Source organism: Protopterus annectens, chromosome 1.part0, assembly GCF_019279795.1.
Source record: "Protopterus annectens isolate FY-2018-M chromosome 1.part0, PAN1.0, whole genome shotgun sequence".
Taxonomy (NCBI): domain Eukaryota; kingdom Metazoa; phylum Chordata; order Ceratodontiformes; family Protopteridae; genus Protopterus; species Protopterus annectens.
In genome coordinates, this window is record NC_056725.1 from 1,860,725,193 (window position 1) to 1,860,748,725 (window position 23,533).

Genomic DNA, 23,533 nt, shown 5'->3' on the forward strand with positions numbered 1-23,533 from the left:
TTGTTATTGGTAAATAAGGCACACTTTCTTATGTTTAGGATACTAATGAGCTATACATCTGCTGTACTGCACAGACATGAGTTTCATTCCCACAATCTCTGATTACATAACGAATGACACATTTATTGAGTAAAAATAAAGTCCATGAGTCCCTCGTTAAAACCAAGATTTCTGAACAATGGCACTTAACCTGCAGTCAGTCTATAAATAAATAAATAAAAAGTTATTATACTACAGATAAGTTAGATGAATGCCATTTTTAAGCATGGAATGAATTTTGATATGCAGCAGTTCTGCATACAAATGAGAACTAAGGGTGCTCTCAAAGCTAATGTCTGGGAGATTAAGGCTAATTATTCGCAAACTTCATCTTGTAGTCCTAGGTTTGCTTCTCATGGTTTCTACTTGCAGACAATCCCACTTAAGCAGCTGCTCAGTATTTCCCCTTGATAATGGGTCCGTGTACTAGTGAGATGTCCTAGTTAACAAATCCATTAAAAGGAGGATTGCAGACAATGGTGATTCTGCTGCAAGCAGCAGGAAAATTTCAAAAAAGAGACTAAAGTGAGATGCAGACAGGGATTAGACGAATATGTTGACTGGTTTGCATAGCAATACACAGTAGCTTGCTGCCTGGTTATTTTGTTGCAGGTCCCTTTATTCACAATTCAATGTACTTAATGAAAGTATAATAGTGTTCACATTTTCTCTCCTTTCACAGAGAATGTATAGTTTGCATGTAGTTAACTAGTGCTAGTATGTGTGCGTGTGAACGTCAGACTATAAAATAAATAACTAATGTCTGCTGCTTAAAGAAACTGGGCGAGAGTTAAATGACAAGATTTTAGTACTGAATATATATTATATGGCAGCATGTTATATAAAACTGGGGTTTATCATGTTATGCAAATACTGTACTCTGCTGCTGGGTCTTACAGTTCTGCAGACGTATTTCATGAAAGTCACTGAATGAGCTATATGCTATGCTTGAAGAATAATGCATGTATAGACCATTACCCTCTCCATCCAAGACTGAATACCTAAAGGACCATGCGATGCTTTACTGGAACACAGCACTTTTGGAATATGACTTCTGTTATAGCTGAGCTTGATTTTCCATTGTGGCTCATACTAATATCCTGCTCATTTTCCTTTAATACCCAGTATGCTCATCAGCAGCTATTGATATACACCTCATCGTACATTCTGCTTGTTTATACCTGACTTAACCTAAACTTTTATTTTTTGCAGGATTCGGTTCTTCCTGATTGAAAAAATGTAATTAATTACAAATCTTGCATGAAAAAGACAGCTATATCCCTGTGGGGTATACCCAGTTAATACAATTAGTAAACAGTTTATAAACAGATGTATGAAGCATACACCTGCAGTGCTCAGTGATGGAGAGCTAACAACAGCATAGACTTGTCACAGTGTCAAAAACCTAACAGCAAGCAATCTGAAAAATATGACATTTCATCAGAAAACAAGCCTGTAGAAAAAATGCTAATGGAGGTCGCTCACAGTGCTGCACATAGCCATACAAGCATAACTAGCAGGCCTTAAAAACCTAGCCGGCTGTGCTCTGAAAAGGTATTGACCTGCTGTCAGACTTTATTCTTATTGACCCTTCAGTCAGACAGAAATCCTTATTACCCATCACTATGGCTGGCAGATTAACTCTGTACTGTGACTGTCAGGAAAGGAATAAACATGCTCAGTCCATATGCTGACTTAGTGCTTTTTTTCTATAATGTCTCATCTGTGTTGAATATGTGTATTTACTAATGTGCATCTGATTTCATGCTCACAGTAGGAATATTATTAGTCACAAGATCATGAATACAGAATAGAATAAAGTTATATAAGATAAGAAAAAAATGCACACGATGGTAATTTTAAACTGTATTTTTTTGTCACCGAATTCCATACTTTTTCTAGCAATAAGAAAGTGGTAATAATAATAATAATAATATACATTTCATTAATATTAAAATATTTTAAGCTTCTAATGAACAATGATATTACTCGAACTGACCATTTTAAATCAGTTTAAAGTATCATTTGCGAATGTCTGCTTTATCATGACACTAGATCACTGGTAAAGTGGCAAAATGTCATCTGCCAGTGGGAAGGTTTCAGCTAGTACTGCACATGCCAGAAGTTCTACGGGGAGCAGACTGATTAGCTAGAGCTCAACTATTTTTTTTTTTTTTTTTTTTTAGAGGAGGGTGGTGGTATAAGATTCTGTGGCATTTGTCTTCAATGAAGACTAGATAACAGTAGCATTTGTCACATCTCCTATGTGTACTCAGGCGCCAGCATTCAAATACACTACAGATCAAGCTCAGAAATGTGCTTCTTACTGCCATTTATAATGCAACACCTGGAGATTCCCCATTCACTTTTATGCTAGTTTTGGGGTGAAGGAATTGTCAGTGCAGTAGGAGACAAGGGGAGGAATGCAAATTACAGAAAGAAAAAAAAACACACATTTTGGAGGGAGTACAGCCTGCCATCTCCCACCATTAGAAGGAGGTCAGTCAGCAGGTCTTATTTCACGCTTTCCCCAAAGGAATGAAACAGGCTCTTATTGTCATGTCATAGGCTGCACTTCTTCACTGTTACACTGACCTGGTAAGGGAGTTTGGTCCTCTCAAATTGCCTATGGCATGAACCCAGTTACTCTCACTAGGGTAATATATAATTATCAACCATGGGATTGGTAAGGCCAATTCAACACCAACATAGACAGATAAATTAAAGCACCAAAAGGGAAATTGGCTAGGTTTAAAAGTGACCCACGATGGCCGCTATCATGGTGCTTATCTATAGACGTATGAGCCTATTACAATGATGTGATGAGGTAGACCTGAGCTGTAGCTATAGATATTACAGCATAAGGTACTTAAGGCACACCTGAGTTGTAGCTGTAGAGCCGATGGCATAATGTAAGACATGCTATATTGGTGCTACTTCAAGAAGCTGTCTCATTCTGGATGCTGAATAAGGCACATGAGATCACATTCGATTCAAAAACAGTATTATTTAGTTTACTAAAGGGATTTCACAGCTGTACTATTGGTCATGCTCAAACAATTATTCCAGTCAAAGACTACAGACAAAAATAATACATTTACAATAGCTGGTAATGTTATAATGAAGGTCAAGTATAATTCATAGGGACCTCCTGATGTTCTCTTCTTCTGTAAGCTTACCTGAGCTGTCAGGAGCTTATGTTCAATGAATCTGATAAACTTGAACTTTGCAAGGCAGCAGTCCATTTTGGAAGACTGGATTTCAAAAGGCATTGCTGAACTGCATCCAATAACCAACATCATATGGTGGTTTATCCATATAAAAGTGGCTGGGCACTACAGGATGCACCTCTGTGTTGCTAGATTGCAAACAACTGACATCTGAATGCATTACTGAAACAGTGACCTTATCTTTTTGCTGTAAATTAGAACCTAGTCAGCTTGTAGCAATACCACTGTATCCTTTTTTTAAAGAAAGCATATATTAGCAGTAAAGTACAAAAGCAAAGCCTATAAAATATTACTCTAAATATTATTCTGAAAAACATTCAAATCTGTAAAACATCTTCAGTGAGCAGTGCTTATCACAACTTTGAATCAGCTATATTTCAACATTATGTTTATATCTTGGATATTCTTCAATAAACCTATCCAAGGATTATTAAGGAGCCCCACTGCGGGTTTTGTGGTCCATGGCAAAAAGGAGCCATTTCTGAGATGTGTTTTTTCCAGTTCAAAGACACATTACTTGCAATGAGGGAAGACATCAGAGTCTGCTATGGCAGTTCAAAACCACAAAGTGCAGATCAGCACTTCCTGAAGTAAACAATGGAAGCTTTATCATGTTAGCACAGGCAACCGTCTGTAAAACACACACGCACATGCACACGCACACGCGCACGCACACACACATGCACACACGCACACTCGCGCACACACGCGCTCGCACACACACACACGCACACACACACTATACTGTCCCTGTTGTCAGAACATCTACAATGCCTCCTTTTCCCCTGCCTCTGCTGTAGAAATTCTGAGATGTATACATTCAGTCCTTAATGCCAAACCTTCAAGATTCACACTTCGTATCCTTGAGTAAATGCATAATAGGGAAACATCGTTATCCTATGAAATTGAGAGGTATGCCTAATGTTTTCTCGCCCTCTTCCTCTCACATCATGACATGTTGTGCTATTGTGTAATGCCTGATATCCTCAACATATATTAAAAGAAACTCTTTTGAACTAACTTTATCAGTTAGTGCAGAGGGTTAATGCAGGGGTGTCTTGTGTCATGGGTCCACCATTCAAATCCCTTCCCCCATTTTTTTTTAGCATTTATTTATTTTAAAAATCCATTCCTGGAGTTTAGTGGTAGTGCACAAGACTAATATCCTCTGTGGGAGGTGTGAGGGTACATGGTTTAAGAACAGTAAAATCACAGTGAATTTACTTAATGTAAGCCTAGATGAAAGAGGATAGGTATAATGACCGCAGACACTATATTACTCTTTAGTTAATATTTGCGGAGCAGTTATAGGAGGAGAATTAGTATTAACCTTAGAATTCAGCCACCTTTAACTCGGGATAGGGGTAACAGGGAAAGATAAAGGAAATGGATAAGCATAATTGTTAGCTGTTGGACAAGAGTTCAAATATGAAGCTCCAAAGTTTCTGGTAGTAGGCCTGCTTATGGGGGTTAGTTATTAAAAGTTTTTGAGAAGTAATGTATTTGACAGCCAACCCCCTAAAACCTCTCCAGGACATCTTAGAACGGTCTATCCAATGTTTGGTAATGAAAAATTTAACTAAAAGACAAAGTGTAACTAAGATATGTAATTTTAATTTAGGTATTTTAAGGCTAGTAACATGTAATAATGCTATTTCCCAGGAGAGGGTTGATTTATGGTAACCAATTTTGTCAAGTCTCACCTTGAGAGAGCACCAAATACTGTGGGAATATCTGCAGAACCATAAAATATGAATGATGTCTGCCTGGGGATAGGAACAGCAGGGATATGAGGTGGACACATTTGAGTCAAATTTGTTTAAGTGGACTGGAGTCAAGTATAAGTTGTTGGTAACCATAAATTGTGTATAGGTAAGCTTTTTGAATGGGGAAAACAGAAGTGTGGATTTAATGGCTGAAAGTTTCTGATCTACTGACAGATTTGTCCCTTGATGATCCCAGTATTCTGCGTATACAATTTTTCCTTGATATAGAATTGAGATAATAAGTTTATATGACGAGGACAGCATACTTTTCCTGCTGGCTAAGTTTTTACCAGTTTGGCCACCAGGTTGCAGTCAGAATTAGTAATAGTGTGGCCATGAAGAAGATATATAATAATTTCCCTTATTTGCCTCAAAATAATGATATATATTTTTTAGGTAAGTTTAAGAGGATTCGAAGTTCTGCTAGTGATGAGTGACAATGTTTATGGATATCCCATAGTGTGTATTCTCTTATTAAGGGGTATTCAGTCAGATTTATCATGCTGCAGCTCAGTTTGAGATTTGCGTTAAGGTGGATGGGCTAGAAAAGGGAAAGTGCATTTTCTAGGTTCAGGGATTTAAATAACTCCTGAAAGGTTTTGATTATGACTTTTAAGGTATGCTGTAGTTTTAAATCTTTGAGAGTTGATGGACTTAAAAACGGGAGAGCTTTAGGGTTAAATTTGTTATTCAGGGCGTGATTATGCCACATTTTTACCCAGAGGGCAGTCCATGTGTCATAATTTGGGTTATGATTGGCAACTGTAATTATTCTATTGGCGTGCATAATTCTATAATATAGTTGCAGATCAGGCATAGCAAGACCTCTCTTGATTTTTGGAAGGATAAATCTTTGATAAGATACTCTTACAGATTTGGGGTGCCATATGCATTTCACAAATGCTTTATGTACTCTAGTGAAAAAGGCACTAGGAGTGAAGGAGAGGGATGCATGGAGGTGATATAGAAGCTTTGGGAGGATATTCATTTTAATGATAGAAGTTTTAGCTAGAATAGGGAGTTTCATCTGTTGCCATCTAGACATATCTTGTGAAATAGCCGTCCATACTTTTGTTAAGCTGGAATGTAAAATAGAAGAAGAAGAGTGATCATAAGAGACTCCTAGATATTTGAAGGAGTATACTATGTGGAAACATGAGTCTGGAAAAAAGTTTTGTCTATGGGCTAAAGGGTTGATTGGGAAAATATATGATTTGTCTTGGTTAATTTGGTAGTCAGAGATATAAGCAAATGTGTTCAAGGAAGTGATTATTTTTTTAGTGTCCGACATGGGGTGTTCAAAGTAAATGTTCAGATCATCCGCAAATGCAGTCAAGCTGGTGCTGGTACTGAGAATTCTGGGGATTGAGTGGTATGTTTTCTGTAATATAGATAGGAAGAAAGGTTCTAGATATAAATTGAAAAGAAGAGGGGACAGAGGACACCCTTGTCTAGTGCCGTTTGAGATTTTTATCGGCTGTGAATATTGCTTGTTTATATATAGGCGGGTGTAAGAGCTATTATAAAGTATTTTGATGATGTTGACGAATTCGGGGGGATGTCGAAGTAAGATAGCACTATGAACAGAAAGTTCCAATTGACCCTGTCAAATACTTTGCATGCATCTAGTATCATTGCATATCTTGGGTTTCTATCCTTTTTGGTAAGGTTAATCATAGTCTCCATAGTTAAAGTTTTGTCCCAAGTGTATCTGCTAGACATGAAACCTGCTTGTTCTACAGAAATTAGGGAATTTATAACTTTTTTAAGTCTTTCAGCTAGTATGGCAGGTAACATTTTTATGTCAATATTCATGAGGGAGATTGGAATGTAATTGTTAAGGTTCAATTTATCTAGACTGTTCTTGGGGATTAGTATGGTCTTTGACTGGTTAATATAGAGGTCTACAATGCCATTATTTGCTATGCAATCATATAGTTTGAGTAGGATGGGAGCTAAGATATCTATGAATGATTTGTAAAAAGCTGGGGAATAGCTATCTGGACCTGGAGCTTTCCCTAGTTTAAGGTTTTCAATGGCCTTTATAACGTCTTGGATAGTCAGAGGAGTAGAAAGGAAAACTTTCTGGTTTTCATTTAATTTTGGAAATGTGAGGTTGTTAAGATAGTTTTCCATCTCTGCACATGCGGTTTGAAGATTACTGCTAGCATAAATTTTGGAATACACTTGGTGAAATAGTTGAATAATTTGAGCATCTGATTTATAAAATGTATCCTGATGTTGAATAAGGGCAATTCTGGGAGAATTAAGCTTATTTTTGATCAATCTAGCTAGTTCTTTAGAGGAAGTCTGAATCCATTCGGAATATTTAGTTAGGAATCTTAATTCTTGAAAGGAGTAATTGGACTGGTGTAATTCAAACAGCTCTGTTTATTTATCATATAATTTTCCATAGCTAGGGTGTAATTCACTTGAAGTTTATTATCTAGATTATTAATCTCTGGGATTAGGTGGTTTTCCTTTTCTTTCCTCTTTTTTTTAAGGTAGGTGGATTTTTGTATAAATATACCCCTAAGAACAGTTTTACATGCCGCCCAGCAAACGTTATATGGGATATCTAGGTCATGAGAGTCAGAGTTGAATTCATTTAAAATATTGGTAATCTCTTCCATAGCTGTCGGGTCTATCAAGATATCGCTGTTCAGAGACCAGTTAAAACCTCTATTAATTAGGGATGGGTTAGGTGTAAAGTTTATCCCTAAAGCAATCATTGAATGATCTGAAAAGAATCTAGGTTCAGTTGAAAATTTTATTTGCCAGTTAGTTAATGTGCTAGACATTAGAAAGAAATCTATGCAGGACCAAGAATTACGACACATCGAGAAGCATGTGTAAATGTTGCTGTTCCTGGTCTGACTATCAAAGGATATTGGGTCGACTAAATCAAAGTCAGAGATTAATTCCATTAAAGCTAGGGAGTCTTGTGTGTTATAGGCTTTGGATTTATTAGAACGGTCCATTTTAGGGTCAATTACTGTATTCTAATCTCCCCCAAGGATAGAAAAATGGTTAGGGAAATTAAGTAGCATATTATACACTTTTAAGATAAATCCCTGTTGTCCTGAGCATGGTCCATAAATGTTTAGGAATAGAATTGGTTTAATCGAGAAGTGGAGTTAGGCACATAAGGTAACACCATCTACCTTCCTGATCAGCATCTTCGTCAATAATAGATGGTTTAAATGTGTTTTTAATAATAGTCGCTACTCCCTTAGAGTTACAGCTGGATCCCAATAAAATAATGTCTTTTATCCATTTCCTATTCTTTTCTTTTAGAAAAATATGTATTTAAATATATGTGAAATGCTAGATTAAAAGCAAGGTAGTTTATAATGCATTTTATTCTATTAATCATACAACAGAAGGGATAAATTCATGTGTAAATGCAAGTAACTTCTGAAACTGCAGTGTGCTTTGACCCCTGACCCTGGCAGCTGCCAGCTCAGCAAGCTTAATGTTATGCTTTTCATAAGTGATTATCTGCTGGGTCAGGAAATTAAAATGTGTAAATCTTCCGCTTCTTCCTGATAAGATAACTTGTCCTTGGATCTTCCTTTCCTGATGTAGTAATTTGTCCCTGTAAGATAAGAACACAGCTGGTGAGAAAGTGAAACAGTGAACAAAGAGGTGAATTTAAAGTCTGAATCTGCTATTGTATTTGAACTGATATGAGACCTTTAAGAAGTAACTTTACAGAAAGACATTATGACTGGCCAGCTGGATAGCAAGGCCGTATTGTATCTAAAGGAAAAGTTTTTTTAAATGTACTGCATCAGCATTATTAGATGAATAGAATACTGTTAGTAAAAGTGATGTAGATGCCTTGTGACTAACCACGTCAGTAAGGTGGGCATAACTTGAATGCAAACGCTATAAAATATTCTGTACTTCCTGCATCATGTCAGACAAAATTCTGTACTTGTATGGTTTTTTGCCTCCTGGTGTACACTAGTAAACTTTTGAATCTGAACCTCCTGTGTATTGAATTCTGATTTTTTATTTAACAGTTTGGTCCTTCGAGCCAGATTTCCCTTGGTAAGCTGCAGATCAGAGTGTATCGGTGGTCGAATACTGCGCAGGAGAAGTTACCAAAATGGTTCTTCTTGAGTGAAAAGACCTCCGACTGAATTGTCGTGTGTAAAGAGGCTGGCCACTTTCTGATCTGTGGCCGAAGAGTGGAATTTGACCATTTTCAAGACCAGGAGGCTCGGGTAGGAAGAATTTGCCTTTTTTTCTGTTTTAGATCAGGGACTAGGTTTCAGTATATTATTGTCAAGATTTGTTTTGCATATCAGGGACAAAAGGAAGGACTGTATATTTTGTCATAGATCAGGGTAACAGAATAAGGTAGACAGTTATTCTAGATAAACTGTAAACAGGAACTAAGAAATTGACATCACGTGATAAAAAAGGGTTACGTAACATTTTCTTTGACATGGGTAATCAGTGCACTAAAACCTCGCGAGATCCGCCCCTAACCGAAGACGCAAAATACATGCAATTACAGCGTGCTGATAATGTTAGGTATTATACGAAATGGGTTAACAAATATGAATTTGATGGTAAACTAGATAAACTTACACTAGTTAAACTCCTTAAACAGCTTAAATCTGATGCAGGAGGTCAGACAAAAAAGCAACGCCAACTAGGCATACCTCAAGCACACAGGTGGATTGAGGAAGCAAATCGTAGGGAACAGAAGCTTAAAAATTCAAAAACATTATTTTTAGACAAAGAGGATAATAACTTGGTAATAGCTACAGCGCCTCCTCCTCCTCCCTTGCCCCCTCCCTTACCCTTTTCAGGATATGAAGCGAGTGGACAGGCTGGTCCACCTCCGCGTTATCCTGAAGTTTCAGTAAGACCACAACCATTTGTTAGAGATCCTATTGAGACTAGGTCCCGAACACATAAAACACATAGGGACACAGAATTATACCAGAGAGAGAGAAATCTACAGGATGAGAGTGAGGAAGAAATATGCCCACTTATAGAGGTTCCAAATCCTCAGGCAGGACAGGAAGGGCAGGATCCAACACTCTTAGTATATAGACCATGGACACCGGAAGATATCCGGAAGGCTACTGAGGGAATCCCCCATCCGAAAGTTAATTTTACGAAATTTTTAGAAGATTTACAAGGCATGAGGTTAAGTTACCACTTGAATGGGGAAGAAGTAGAAAAAGTAGTAAGACAAATTATAGGTCCAGATTGGCACATGATTTGTGGCACCTGGAATCCTCGTAATGCAGAACTTAGGCCACTCCCACATAGTGACGCAGAGTTAGACAACAGAGTGAAAGGTCTGACAGACAGAATCTCTGAGAAATGGAAACCTAGAGCAGACTGGACTTGCATTAATCAATGCATACAACAGGAAAATGAGACAATAGATGGATATTATGCTAGATTATTAGAATGCTTTAATAATCATAGCAGTATGTCGGTTCCTGAGAACCAAACAACTGATTCCCCGTATGAACAACAATTAAAAAATGCATTTTTGAAAGGTTGCATTGCACCTATTAGTAGCTTCATTACGAAGCATATGATAGATCATCGAACAGGGAGGCTACCTGTTCTATTATCTGGACATTTACTTAATTAATACCATGTCGCTTCGTAGTACGAGCTCTGAACAGAGCAGTCCAGCTGATTCATTTTTGTTTTCGAATTTTCTTACTGAACGTGACAAGAGGTATTCCCATTTGGATCCATGGAACATCGGAGGTAATGACGCTGCTGATGAGCGTTTTATTGAACTCACTAAACTAATGTCTAAGGAAATAGCCTTGTACTTTGACACTCGTTTGCTTGAGAAATACATCAGTCTTAACATTACTCCACGGGGTCTGCGGATAGAAAAGCTGCCAGCAGCCCCGTTTACTGATGAAGAAACAGACTTATTTGATGAATGGAAACAGGTGTCGCTATCCTGTACCATTGGTTGGCTTAACATTTTGGTTAAGCGCAACCAACGCAATCATGAGAAAATTAAACATGAGATAATGGTTTTACAGGGAAGTTTGGCAGCTGAACTGAATTACGGTACTCAAATGTTAGCTATAAATGAAAAAATAAACAAACTGGAAACAGACATTGTACAACGCAAAAGAAACAAACTAGTTCGTGATCTTAGAGATTACGAAACTGGTGTTTTGTTTAATTGGCAACGCGAACCCATGTGTAAGACACGTAACAGGTCAAGGGGCAGAGCTTGGAGTAGTAGCTCTAAACGGAGAGGACTGTCAGCATCATCGGCTTCTTCTGTGGAGGGTAGTATTGCCAAAAATGTTTCTTTTGCTGAAACAACAACGGCTAACAGAACCTCTAATCGGGAGGTTACCACAGGGTCTGGTAGCTGTAACAGCGAAAATATGAACTTTCAAAACAACGACCCGAATAGGGGAAGAAACGGGAGGAATGGAAGGAAAGGGAGAAACAAACTTAAATGAAGGTTCGTTCACAGTAACTTTCAATGAACTTCCTTTCTATTGTGTTAATTTGTCTAAATTAACACTAAACTCTGAGATGTTAAGTGTTTTACATAAAGGAAGCAAGTTTGTTCCTACATTTTTTCCGTCGTTAGCTGACATTTATTTTGAGGTTAAATGCTTTATTAGAAAGCTTTTACTCAGAGTTTATTTTTTCAAAATGGAAAAATCTAATACTTGTATTCAAACTATTAATGAGGAAACCAGTGATTCGGAAATAGATGAAGATTTGTTTAACTTGTCCATTTACAATTATGAGCTTGAACCAGATATAATTGATGTTAGTAGTGATTTATTTAATGCTGAAAATGTTGAAAATGTTAATTTTTTAACTGGCTATGGTAGACTAATGTTACCGGAACTTAAAAAAGTTAATACTTTCATGCCTTATATCTCTGTACCTGCTGTTTCCACCTTTCAAAAAATTCTTTTGAGAGAAATTGAACTTTTGTTCAATGAATTTTGTAAAAAGAAAAAATGTTTCAATTTAAGTAGTGATGAATGGCAGGCTTTAAAAGCTTTGAAAAAACTCAAAAATGAGTATATTTTTAAACCTGCTGATAAAGGTGGAAACTGGGTTATAATGGACAGAAATAAGTATTGCAATATGGTGAATAAATTGTTATTGAACTCTGAAGAGTATAAGAAATTGGACAGTGACCCTACTTTGTCATTTAATGATGAGCTGTTATTCTTATTGGAAAAAGGTGAGCGTTTGGGTTTTATGCACACCGATGTTAAAAAGTTATATATTCAAAAACCAAGAACACCTATTATGTATGCATTACCTAAAATCCACAAGAATTTGGAAGAACCTCCAGGTAGACCTATTATTTCTGGAATTGGTTCTTTTTTGGAAAGTGTTAATCTGTTTTTGGATTCTCAGTTAAAGATGTATTTATATAAGGTAACAGCTCACATTAGGAATACACAGGATTTAATTAATAACATTTTGAATCTTAACTGGAGTTATGACTATTATTGGATCACTGTCGATGTTAAGTCCTTATACACCAATATTAATACCAAATGGGGCTTGGAATCCATACAAAATATGATGGGTGAGGGACCAAGAACGAATCTTCTTATTACTTTGTTAGAGTTTTGTTTAACTCACAGTTATTTTTTGTTTAGTAATGAATATTATTTGCAAGTTAAGGGCACTGCAATGGGTGCAGCATATGCACCATCATATGCCATCATCTATATGGACTACTTTGAGAAAAAATTCATTTATTCGACTAATTTTTTTAGGAACAAAGTAGTTTTGTATAAGCGCTTTATAGATGATCTCATTTTCATCTGTAAGGGGGACATATCTGAATTTTTAGATTTTTTTTGAAGTATTTAACAATAATGAACATAATTTACAATTTTCGTATGAGATTAATAGAAATGAGATTAATTTTCTAGATTTAACTTTATTTGAGAAGGAAAACAAAATTGAATTTAGACCATTTAGGAAGGAGACTTCAGTAAATATGTTCTTACATGCTATAAGCATGCACCCTTTGCATCTTATAAATGCCCTACCATATGGGGAATTTAAAAGAATTTGGGCTCACACCAGTGTTAAGGAAGATATAGATGAAGAATTACATATAGTATTTATGAGACTATTGGAAAGAGGATATGAATATAATCAATTATTGAAATGTAGGGATAGTGTGATTAATAACATAAGATTAATAAGTAGTAGGGACAACACCACAATTTATTAAAATAAAAGGGAAATCAGTGTAAAGAATAATGCTGAGAAAGTATTCTTTATAACCAAATTCTCTCCCTTTTCTGATATATTAGTCTCAGTAGTTAGAAAATTTTGGTATATAATCTGTGAAGATGATAGCATTGGTGAGCTATTCCCTAACTATGTTAATTTTTCATTCAAAAGGGGAAAAAATCTGAGAGAAATTTTAAATAACAATCTTTTACAGCATATTGGATCTAACCCTATTAGGGTGGGCACTTTTGCATGTGGTTCATGCAGTATATGCAATAGGGTTATCAATATTGAAGTTATTAATAATATACCTCATATTCCTAAACACTTTTTTAACTGTAAGTCTACTAGTGTAGTATATATATTAGGTTGCTCATGCAAGGACATTTGGTATATAGGACAAACTAAAAGAATGATAAAAACTAGAATTTTAGAACACCTAAAGGACATAAGAAATCTAAATTCCCTTAGTCCGGTTGCCAAGCATTTCATGGACATTCATGATGGTTGTAGTGATAGTTTGAGATTTTGTATATTGGGAAGACCTTTTGTCTGTAAAGGAGATGATGTAGTAGGTAAACTACTAGAATTGGAAACAAGGATGATACTTAAATATAAAACATTGAAACCATTTGGTTTAAATCAGGAGCTGGGCCTGTAATAATGTACAAAGGCATATTTTTGCACATATATTTTTTTACTAATATTTAGTAGATGACATGTAAATATATCACTTGGATAGTAAATTATTTTACAATCATTAATATGGATTTAATTCTTAGATATATTTTTATATAAATAAATAATCAAGTTTGTTATGTGTATATTTACATTTTGAAGTAATATTTTCTATATACATATATTAAATGAGTTTTATTTGTATGTGCTGAATAGTCATATTATAAAAGTATAAAATGGTTTAAAAGTATAAAATGGTTTAAAATAATTTAAATAGACCAAAATAAGTAAATGTCATATTTTATATATAAAGGTCACTTTAAATTTTGAAATACAATTGAATTAACTCATGAATTAACTAATTAGTTAAATAGTATAAAATGAGTTCATTTTGAAACTTGTAATGTGATCCTTTGAAGGCGAATAGCCGAGGTACCAGATCGTTGATGGAATAAAGAACTTTGGTGGAATCTGACTGCTGGTGTGTTTCTAGGCTACAAGCCTTACTCGAATACGCTAGACATGCTGAGAGACATTTTAATAGTAAAAAGAAAAAGAAGGCGCAAGTCTTCACTGCTGAGGATGGAGCTGAAGTATTTGTATTGCAGTCAGGTAAAAAGGGCAAGAAGAATGCCCAGGGAAACAAGCAGTCTGATAAATGATCAGAAGATTTTGAAGAGAGGAAAAAGAGAGGTGAATGCTTCAAGTGCGGAAAGAAAGGGCATCTAGCTAGGGACTGTAAACAAAATAAGAAAGCAACGACGGAAGATAAAGGGGATGAGGACTGACTATATGATAGTGAGGATACATCATATGAAAGTCAGGAATCACCAGTAACAGCTAGAATAGAAAAAACAAATGCCAATGTAGTAGAAGGAGTAGAGGAAGTACAAATTGACTTAGATGAAAATGGAAATGAAATTTTAGATTTAGCATTGTTGAGCCTGGAGCTCTACCTAGCAGATACAAAACCAGAAGTGACACTTCTGGTGGAGGGAAGGGAAGTCAAATTTCTGTGTGACTCAGGAGCATCACGGACTTTGATACACCCCTCCAAGTTACCAGAACATTCCGAATCACCTGATTATATATTAGTAAAAGCAGCAAACGGACAGCTATACAGGGAGCCACTCTCCCATGATATAGCAATAACTGACCCTGTTTCAGGTATGACCCAGAGAAGTAAAGTAGTTGTTTCTGCAAAGTGTCCAGTAAACCTATTGGGCAGGGACCTTATGCAGATATTTGGCATAGCAGTAGTTCCAACTGTACAAGGTATGGAGGCACAGAGACAAATGGATACCTTTGTAGTACGATCGGAGGGTGAAACCTTTTATTGGTACAGCCAGGACCTAGTCACAACTGGTCCAGGGGCAGTGACCGAGGAACTGATGAACGTAGCCATCAGTAAAGCCCCCTCCCTTGACACTGATCAACAGCATTTGTTACACTGTACTCTATACTACTGTACTACACCAGGACCTGATAGAGAGTATGAGCAAGAACTGTTTAGAAATCGTGCAACTAGATTGGTTTTGTGTACTTTGTACTGGGATACAGAGGGGAACAGTGTAGTTAGCTGTTCATTACCTCAAGAATTCCTTGCATTGTATAGATCAAATCGGTTGCCACATGTCAGCCTGACAAAGAACAAAAGTGTTAAATGGGCAGACTTAGGAGAAAAAGTAACAAGATGGGAGAAACAGACTGATTTAGAACTGTCAGGACAAGGGATACAAAAACAAAAACTGAATTGGTTGACACAGACACATCCAGCTGTACACTTGCAATCTAGCGAGGACAGCTGATTAGCATTTTTATTAGAAGAAGAAGAAAAGGCCTTGTGTGAAATTCCAACAACTCTGTGGTCAACAGGCAAGTCAGATGTAGGACTTATTCAAACAGCAGGACCAGTTACAATTACCCCAAAGTCAGCTTTTAGACCACAGAAAAGACAATACCCTTTGAGAAAGGATGCAGAAATAGGAATTAAGCCTATAATAGCAGCATTACTCAAAGAAGGAGTACTGGTAGAATCTCCTGATTCACCATGTAATACACCCCTATTTCCTGTTAAAAAAGCAAACGGGGAATGGCGGATGGTACAAGATTTACAAGCTGTAAATAATGCAGTAATACCTAGAGCACCTACAGTGCCAGACCCACATACCTTGTTAAATGATTTAGAACCGCAACAGAAGTATTTCTCTGTGGTAGATATTAGCAATGCTTTCTTTTCAATACCTATACATCCTGATAGTCAATATTGGTTTGCATTTACATTTCAGGGTAAAAGGTATACATATACTCGACTACCACAGGGATATTGTGAGAGCCCAACAATATTTGCACAAGAAATGGCTAGCAACCTGGCAGGGTTTACCCCACTGGGAGGTAGTCAAATTCTACTTTATGTAGATGACATCTTGCTAGCAGACCACACTGAGCAATAGTGCAGGGAGGATACTGTAGCAGTATTTAAATTTTAGCAATACAAGGACACAAAGTAAACAAAAGTAAGTTACAACTTTGGAGAAAACAAGTTAGATACTTGGGATATGTAATATCCAATGAAGGTAGAATACTAGATGAGGAAAGAAAAACAGCAATTTTGCAAGCACCCAAACCAACAACCAAGAAAGAAATGATGTCTTTCTTAGGTACAACTAATTTTTGTCGGAGCTGGATACCAAATTATGCTTTAGAATCTGCTCCACTGACTGATTTGATATATGACACCAATGGCAGCACAAGATATTTTACAATGGACAACAGAAGCAGAAACGGCTTTCTGCAGGTTGAAGCAGTTGATAGCTTCTTCATTAGTTTTAGGACTTCCAAATTATCACAAACGTTTTTTTCAGACCGTAGATTGTAAGCAAGGGTACATGACGTCAGTATTGACGCAACAACATGGGGACAAGCAACGCCCCATAACTTACTATTCATCACAGTTAGACCCAGTGGCGTGATCTTTGCCTCACTGTGTACAAGCAGTAGTTGCAGCCGCAATGGCAGTACAGGCTTCGGCCTCAGTGGTGTTATTTCACCCTCTCACATTGAGAGTGCCTCATGCAGTTGCAATAATTTTACTACAAGAGAAAATGGCATACCTTTCTCCTGCTAGACATCTTTCATGTATGACTATACTGCTGAGCCAACCTCATATGACAATTGAACGATGTACGACAAATTTATCCATCAACATTACTTCCAACTCCTGCGGAGGGCACACCACACAGCTGCCTGCAGGAAATTGAACAGTTAGCTTTACCTAGACAAGATCTTACAGATATGCCCTTGGATAATGCTGAGGTGACATATTATGTGGACGGCTCATGCAGAAGGGGTCCTACAGGGAAGAATCTGGTGGGATATGCAGTAGTTACAGACACTGAAATTTTAGAAGCTCAATCCTTACCACACAACTTATCTGCACAAGCAGCAGAGTTGACAGCTTTGACGAGAGCATGTACTTTAGCAAAAAACAAGTGTGTAAACATATATACTGACAGTCAGTATGCTTTTTCTACAGTACATGTATTTGCACAACAATGGAAAAATAGAGGAATGATTACATCCAGTGGAAAACCTATTAATCATGTGCAATTTATTTTGGAGCTATTAGAATCTATTCAGTTACCTACCAAAGTAGCTATTTGTAAATGTGTAGCTCATACAAAACAACAGGTTAAGATTTCAAAAGGGTAATGCACGAGCTGATGCAGCTGCAAAGCAAGCAGCCTCAGACTCAGAAACTTTACTTTTAAATGAGGAATTACAACACTCTGAGATTTTAGATTTAGACATGTTAAAAACAATGCAGACGCTTACTACAAAAGCAGAAAAACAAAAATGGGTAAAACGAGGTGCAATTTTTGAGAATGGACTGTACATTTCCAAAGAAAGAAAACCGATATTGCCATCTAATTTATTTAGATATGCAGCTTTGTTGAGCCATGGGCAGTGCCATGTCTCAACAGGGGGGATGGTACAGTTAGTAAATCGAATATTCCAAACATATGGATACATAAACTACACAAAAAACTTTTGTGCAGCTTGTCATACTTGTAACAAGCACCATGCACAAGGAGCATTTAAAACCAAGCAAGGAAGTTTTCCTATACCACCATACCCGTTCCATACTATTTGTATGGATTTCATAGAATTGAATAAATGTGAAGGGAAGAAGTTTTGTTTAGTTATTGTAGACATGTTTTCTAAATGGGTAGAAGCTTTTCCAACCAAAAACCCAGATGCAGCAACAGTGGCAAAAGCCCTGATAAAAGAAGTAATCCCTAGATTTGGCATTCCAGAGAGGATTTATAGTGACAATGGCACACATTTTGTGAATCAGATGATTCACCAGCTTGGGAGATTTTTTGGTATCTCCTTAAAGAACCATTGTGCCTACCACCCACAGTCAGCAGGACTGGTGGAAAGGTACAATGGTACCCTAAAAAGTAAGCTTAGGAAGCTAGTAGAGGAGACCCAAAAGAATTGGATATACTGTCTGCCTTTAGCACTGCTGGGTATGAGAACGGTTCCAAATGTAAAGGGTTTGACTCCCTTTGAAATGGTTTTCGGGAGAGCATATTATGTGCCTCAGTGGAAAGCTCTCATGCCTGCAGAGCAGGAGGCTGACAGTTCGTTAGCAGAATATATGAAAAAATTGTTAAGGAATAAATCTGTTTTGCAGTTTAACTCTTTTTCAGATAAGGAACAGACCAGACCGGTGGAAGCAGTCTTGGCCCCAGGGTCGTGGGTCTGGCTGAAAGTGACGAAAAGGAAAAACTGGGTGAGTCCAAAGTGGGAAGGTCCATACCAGGTTCTGTTGGCAACGCCTACTGCAGTCAGAGTAGCTGAGAGGACGTCCTGGGATCATTTGACTCATTGTAAAGCAGTAAAAAACTTTCAACTTGATAAAAACTTTGAGACTGATACACAACCAGACCGAGATGGCCAAAAGCAAAGCGAATAGAAGTTTAGATCAACCCCAGAGATGTTGCATAATCATTTTGTTGTGTGTACATTTATTAACTGTAATTGTGACAATTTTTCTCTTGCTGTGGTTCATCCTACACACAACCACACAAGTGAAAGTGGGAAGGCGTGATGAAACGTCTATAGACTGGCATCCAAATTTTAACACATACCTGGCCATGAAACGTGTGTATGCAGAGACTATGAACATTTCAAATTGCTGGGTTTGTACAGCTATACCAACAGCATATGGAGGATTGATAATGTCCTCTGTCCCTTTGGGGATAAATGAGACTTGGGAGAATTTACTTTTCGACACAGGAACTGTGAGATCACAAGACAAAATAGCATTATTTTTACCTGTTACACAAAAGGGAATTGTGTGCTTTTTTAAAAACGATACCCTCCAAGTAGGATGGAGTAATTGTAATATTACGGTATCCTACAAGTGTTACATTGAAGTTAAAAGTGGAGGTACTGTTTGTAATACTAACTAACTATGATTCATATTTGAGCACAATGAAAACAACATTGAATGAAGTACGACAAAACCCTGTTTTGTTTAAACAATTGTCAGTTATAGATCAGAAAATGTTTCATGCAGGGCTGATGCATATTAGTACTAAAGTAGAAAACTGTTATTTTATTTGTGGGAAAAAGGCATATAAATGGTTACCTGAGAATTGGTCCGGCAGTTGTTTTTTGGGTTATCTGGTTCCAGTAATAAGACATACTGCAGAATTACCTTTGGGTAAGATACAAAACGTAAGGGAAACAGCTCGAAAATTTGAAGGTCCAGTTAAGAAACCTGTGAATCCAGTTGGGAAGATCAATGCTGGTTGGAAAGATCATAATTCAGTAAAAGACAAAAGTGAATTGACTCATATGGACTTGGGTGACAGTGTTATATCCTGGGCAGGAATACTACCAGCCTATGGAGCAGTCAAATCAATCTGGGAGCTGAGGAAGTTGTCGAAACTTCTCGAAGTAATGAGTAATGCAACTTTTTCCGCCCTAGAATTGGTGACTGATGAACTGAATGCAATGAGAACTGTTGTGCTACAAAATCGGATGGCTCTTGACTTCACCCTAGCGGCGAGAGGTGGTACGTGCGCGCTTATAAAAGAAGAATGCTGTGCTTTCATCCCTGACAATCGCCATGAGATAAATAATCACCTAGAGGTATCAGCCATGACTGAACCAGGCCCAAACCCACTGACGGACTTCTTCCAGAATCTGTTTGAGGGGTGGGGTTCCATCCTAATGAACATTCTAATTGCTATTTGTGTGGGTATACTCCTAATAGGAGCATGTGTTTGCTGTGGAATTCCCTGCATGAAAAGATTAATCAAAGATTTTGTTGATGTATCTGTTACTGAAACTTTCTACCAAGATATTGAAATTGAAAGATTGATTTCAGATGACACTTTTTCTGAAGTATAGATTAAATGACTCACCTAGCTGAAAATCCTGAGTGGGAAAGGCTAGGAGATGAAATGACACTATGCATACTTCAAAATAGAATAAAAAGTATTAATAGGGGAAAATGTTAGAAAAATATGTATTTAAATATATGTGAAATGCTAGTTTAAAAGCAAGGTAGTTTATAATGCATTTTATTCTATTAATCATATAACAGAAGGGATAAATTCATGTGTAAATGCAAGTAGCTTCTGAAACTGCAGTGTGCTTTGCCCCTGACCCTGGCAGCTGCCAGCTCAGCAAGCTTAATGTTATGCTTTTCATAAGTGATTATCTGCTGGGTCAGGAAATTAAAATGTGTAAGTCTTCCGCTTCTTCCTGATAAGATAACTTGTCCTTGGATCTTCCTTTCCTGATGTAGTAATTTGTCCCTGTAAGATAAGAACACAGCTGGTGAGAAAGTGAAACAGTGAACAAAGAGGTGAATTTAAAGTCTGAATCTGCTATTGTATTCGAACTGATATGAGACCTTTAAGAAGTAACTTTACAGAAAGACATTATGACTGGCCAGCTGGATAGCAAGGCCGTATTGTATCTAAAGGAAAAGTTTTTTTAAATGTACTGCATCAGCATTATTAGATGAATAGAATACTGTTAGTAAAAGTGATGTAGATGCCTTGTGACTAACCATGTCAGTAAGGTGGGCATAACTTGAATGCAAACACTATAAAATATTCTGTACTTCCTGCATCATGTCAGACAAAATTCTGTACTTGTATGTTTTTTTGCCTCCTGGTGTACACTAGTAAACTTTTGAATCTGAACCTCCTGTGTATTGAATTCTGATTTTTTTATTTAACATTTTCCCTGCCCCAGTCTTCATTAATCGTATGTGATTCTTGAATATAACAAATATCTGATACTGATTTAGTCAGTAGGTGCATTAGTAAATTTCTTTTTTTTCATCCTGGAGTCTACTGACATTCCAGGAGATAATGTTCCAGGCCTTATCTATACTTCAGGGGACTAAGAGTTAAATTGTTGGGTTTATAGAGTGACTAGAGAAGAATGGATTAATAAGTGGCTCAACCTTGATCCGTAGATTAGAATTGTGTGTGACAGCTAATAAAAACGCAGCACAAGACTCTCTCAAAACTACACAAGTGACTACCCACTTAACCCCTATATTTAAGAGAGACACAGCAAAATAGAAAATAGGAAAACATGACTTTAACATAATTATGTAGTAAACAAGAGTAACAGAACTAAAACAGTATTTACAAAATATATGCATCTTTGAGTCATTTCCAAAAGATGTCATCTTTAACCCTTCTTATCTAATCCAGCTAGCTTCTACTGAGGATTCTACCAGCTACAGAGAATAAACAAGTGCTTAGTTGTTGAGCCCATTCATAAAATAGATATAAGGCAGGGGAACTAATTAAGCAACTACTTACACTGGTATCAAATAACTGATCAAGCAGAAGGTGTCTAATAAAATATACAGAAGAATATCTATTTAAAAATAGTCAGATATTGATTAATACATTTGATTTTCATTGCCTTCTCTCAGGTTATATCCTGATTTACTGCTGTATTGATGACAAGAAATGTCCCAGAATAACATTAGTACAAAACCAACAATACAAATGCTACAGTAATACCTTATGGTGCTGTCCAAGTGATTATAACACACAGTAAGAAATGCAGAAAACTTTAAAACACAAAAGGAAAAACTGCCTTTCCCAGTCACTTATGACTGTTGACATAAATGTCCTCAACTGGATTTATGACCTTTATGTCAGGTTAATTTGCATTGGGCTTTTCCTAGAAGCCTAAGGCATTACATTGCGCCTGAGCATCAGGCCACTGATAAATGAGTGACTTTTTTCATCTGGGGGGATTGGAAAGAGGCATACTAGTTCACATTCGCCCCACAGAGATTACTCATCTTTATTAGAGCGATCCAGTCGGGAGGCGCTAAAACGGGAATCAGACAGCACATCGTGCCGTATGTTTATGTGCAGGTGACTTCACACCTCAGTTCTGTGTCTGATACAACACGAAAAGGAAATGAACTTCAATGGCTGTCTTAACTGACGTCAGCAGGGAATTCTGCCTGTGTTCAGTTTGCCAGCCTCTGAAGTAATCTAACATATATAGTTACCAAAACCCCCCTTGTAAATCAGCTGCTTAAAATAGTTTGGAGTGTTGGTCAGTAGCTTACTTTCTCAAATGAATATAAATTCTAGACAGTATGTATCTAAAGAGAAAAAAAGGATGACAAAATTAGTCACGGTTCCTTTAACAGATTTGGAACGTAATCCACCGCACAGCAGAGATTTTTACAAAAGGGTGTACTTGCGGGGATTGGTCTAAGGGAGAGTGTATTTTGTTCATTCATCTTGAAGCTAGACCCACATGTTCAAAACAGTTCTCACCTTCACAAATAGCAAGGCTTTGCTGAGAATGTGTTTGGTTTTAGAGTTGCATACTTTGCAGACCAAGACAGTTTCCGCCAGCGTCCCAGACCGAGAGCATTCTTTAAAGAAATGCTAGACAGGAGGCATACCAGACTCCATTGTGTCATGTTGGGCAAGCCAAATCAGTAGGAAGAATTTTCTTATTCCTACTTCCTGCTTGATTAGGAGTACCTGTTAATCAGCGTTGAACTTGCCACCACTCAAGGGTCCCCCTGGTTGTCCTAAGTTGTATTTAACATTCCTGGGGCTTGTAGGTGAGTAGCTGAATTAACTTATGAGCTTTAATTACTTTTTATAGACATCGCAAGGTAAGAAACTGAATTGAGAACAGTTTTATTTGGCCGGAATTACCATAAACATTCTCCGGTAAGAGAATTATTATTGCAGACAGCTCATTTAGGCAACCGGAGCCGATCCAAAAAATTTTAGAAAAATAGGATCAGCTTCCTTGGGAGAGACCATTGTATATTTAATATCTTTATGATAAAAGGACAAAGTACTTGGAAACCTTATTTGGAACTTGATTTTGCGTGAGATAAGATCCGCATAGTAAGGAGATAATTTATGGTGCTTTTCCTTGATTTCTTGGGGAAGATCCTGGGAGATGGAGATTGAATGAGTGTTCCAAGTAAAATGCTTTAACTTTTTGTAGGATGAGAGGATGGCTTGAACGTCTTGATAATTTAGAAGTTTT

The 23,533-nt window shown here is 37.1% G+C and overlaps 1 protein-coding gene across 1 annotated transcript in view; it reads right to left on the reverse strand.

The window, feature by feature from the left end:
* The window catches only part of EGFLAM (EGF like, fibronectin type III and laminin G domains), a 1,039,379-nt gene that overhangs the window by 846,129 nt on the left and 169,717 nt on the right, over positions 1–23,533 (reverse strand). The gene's annotated exons all lie outside the window — the stretch shown is intronic.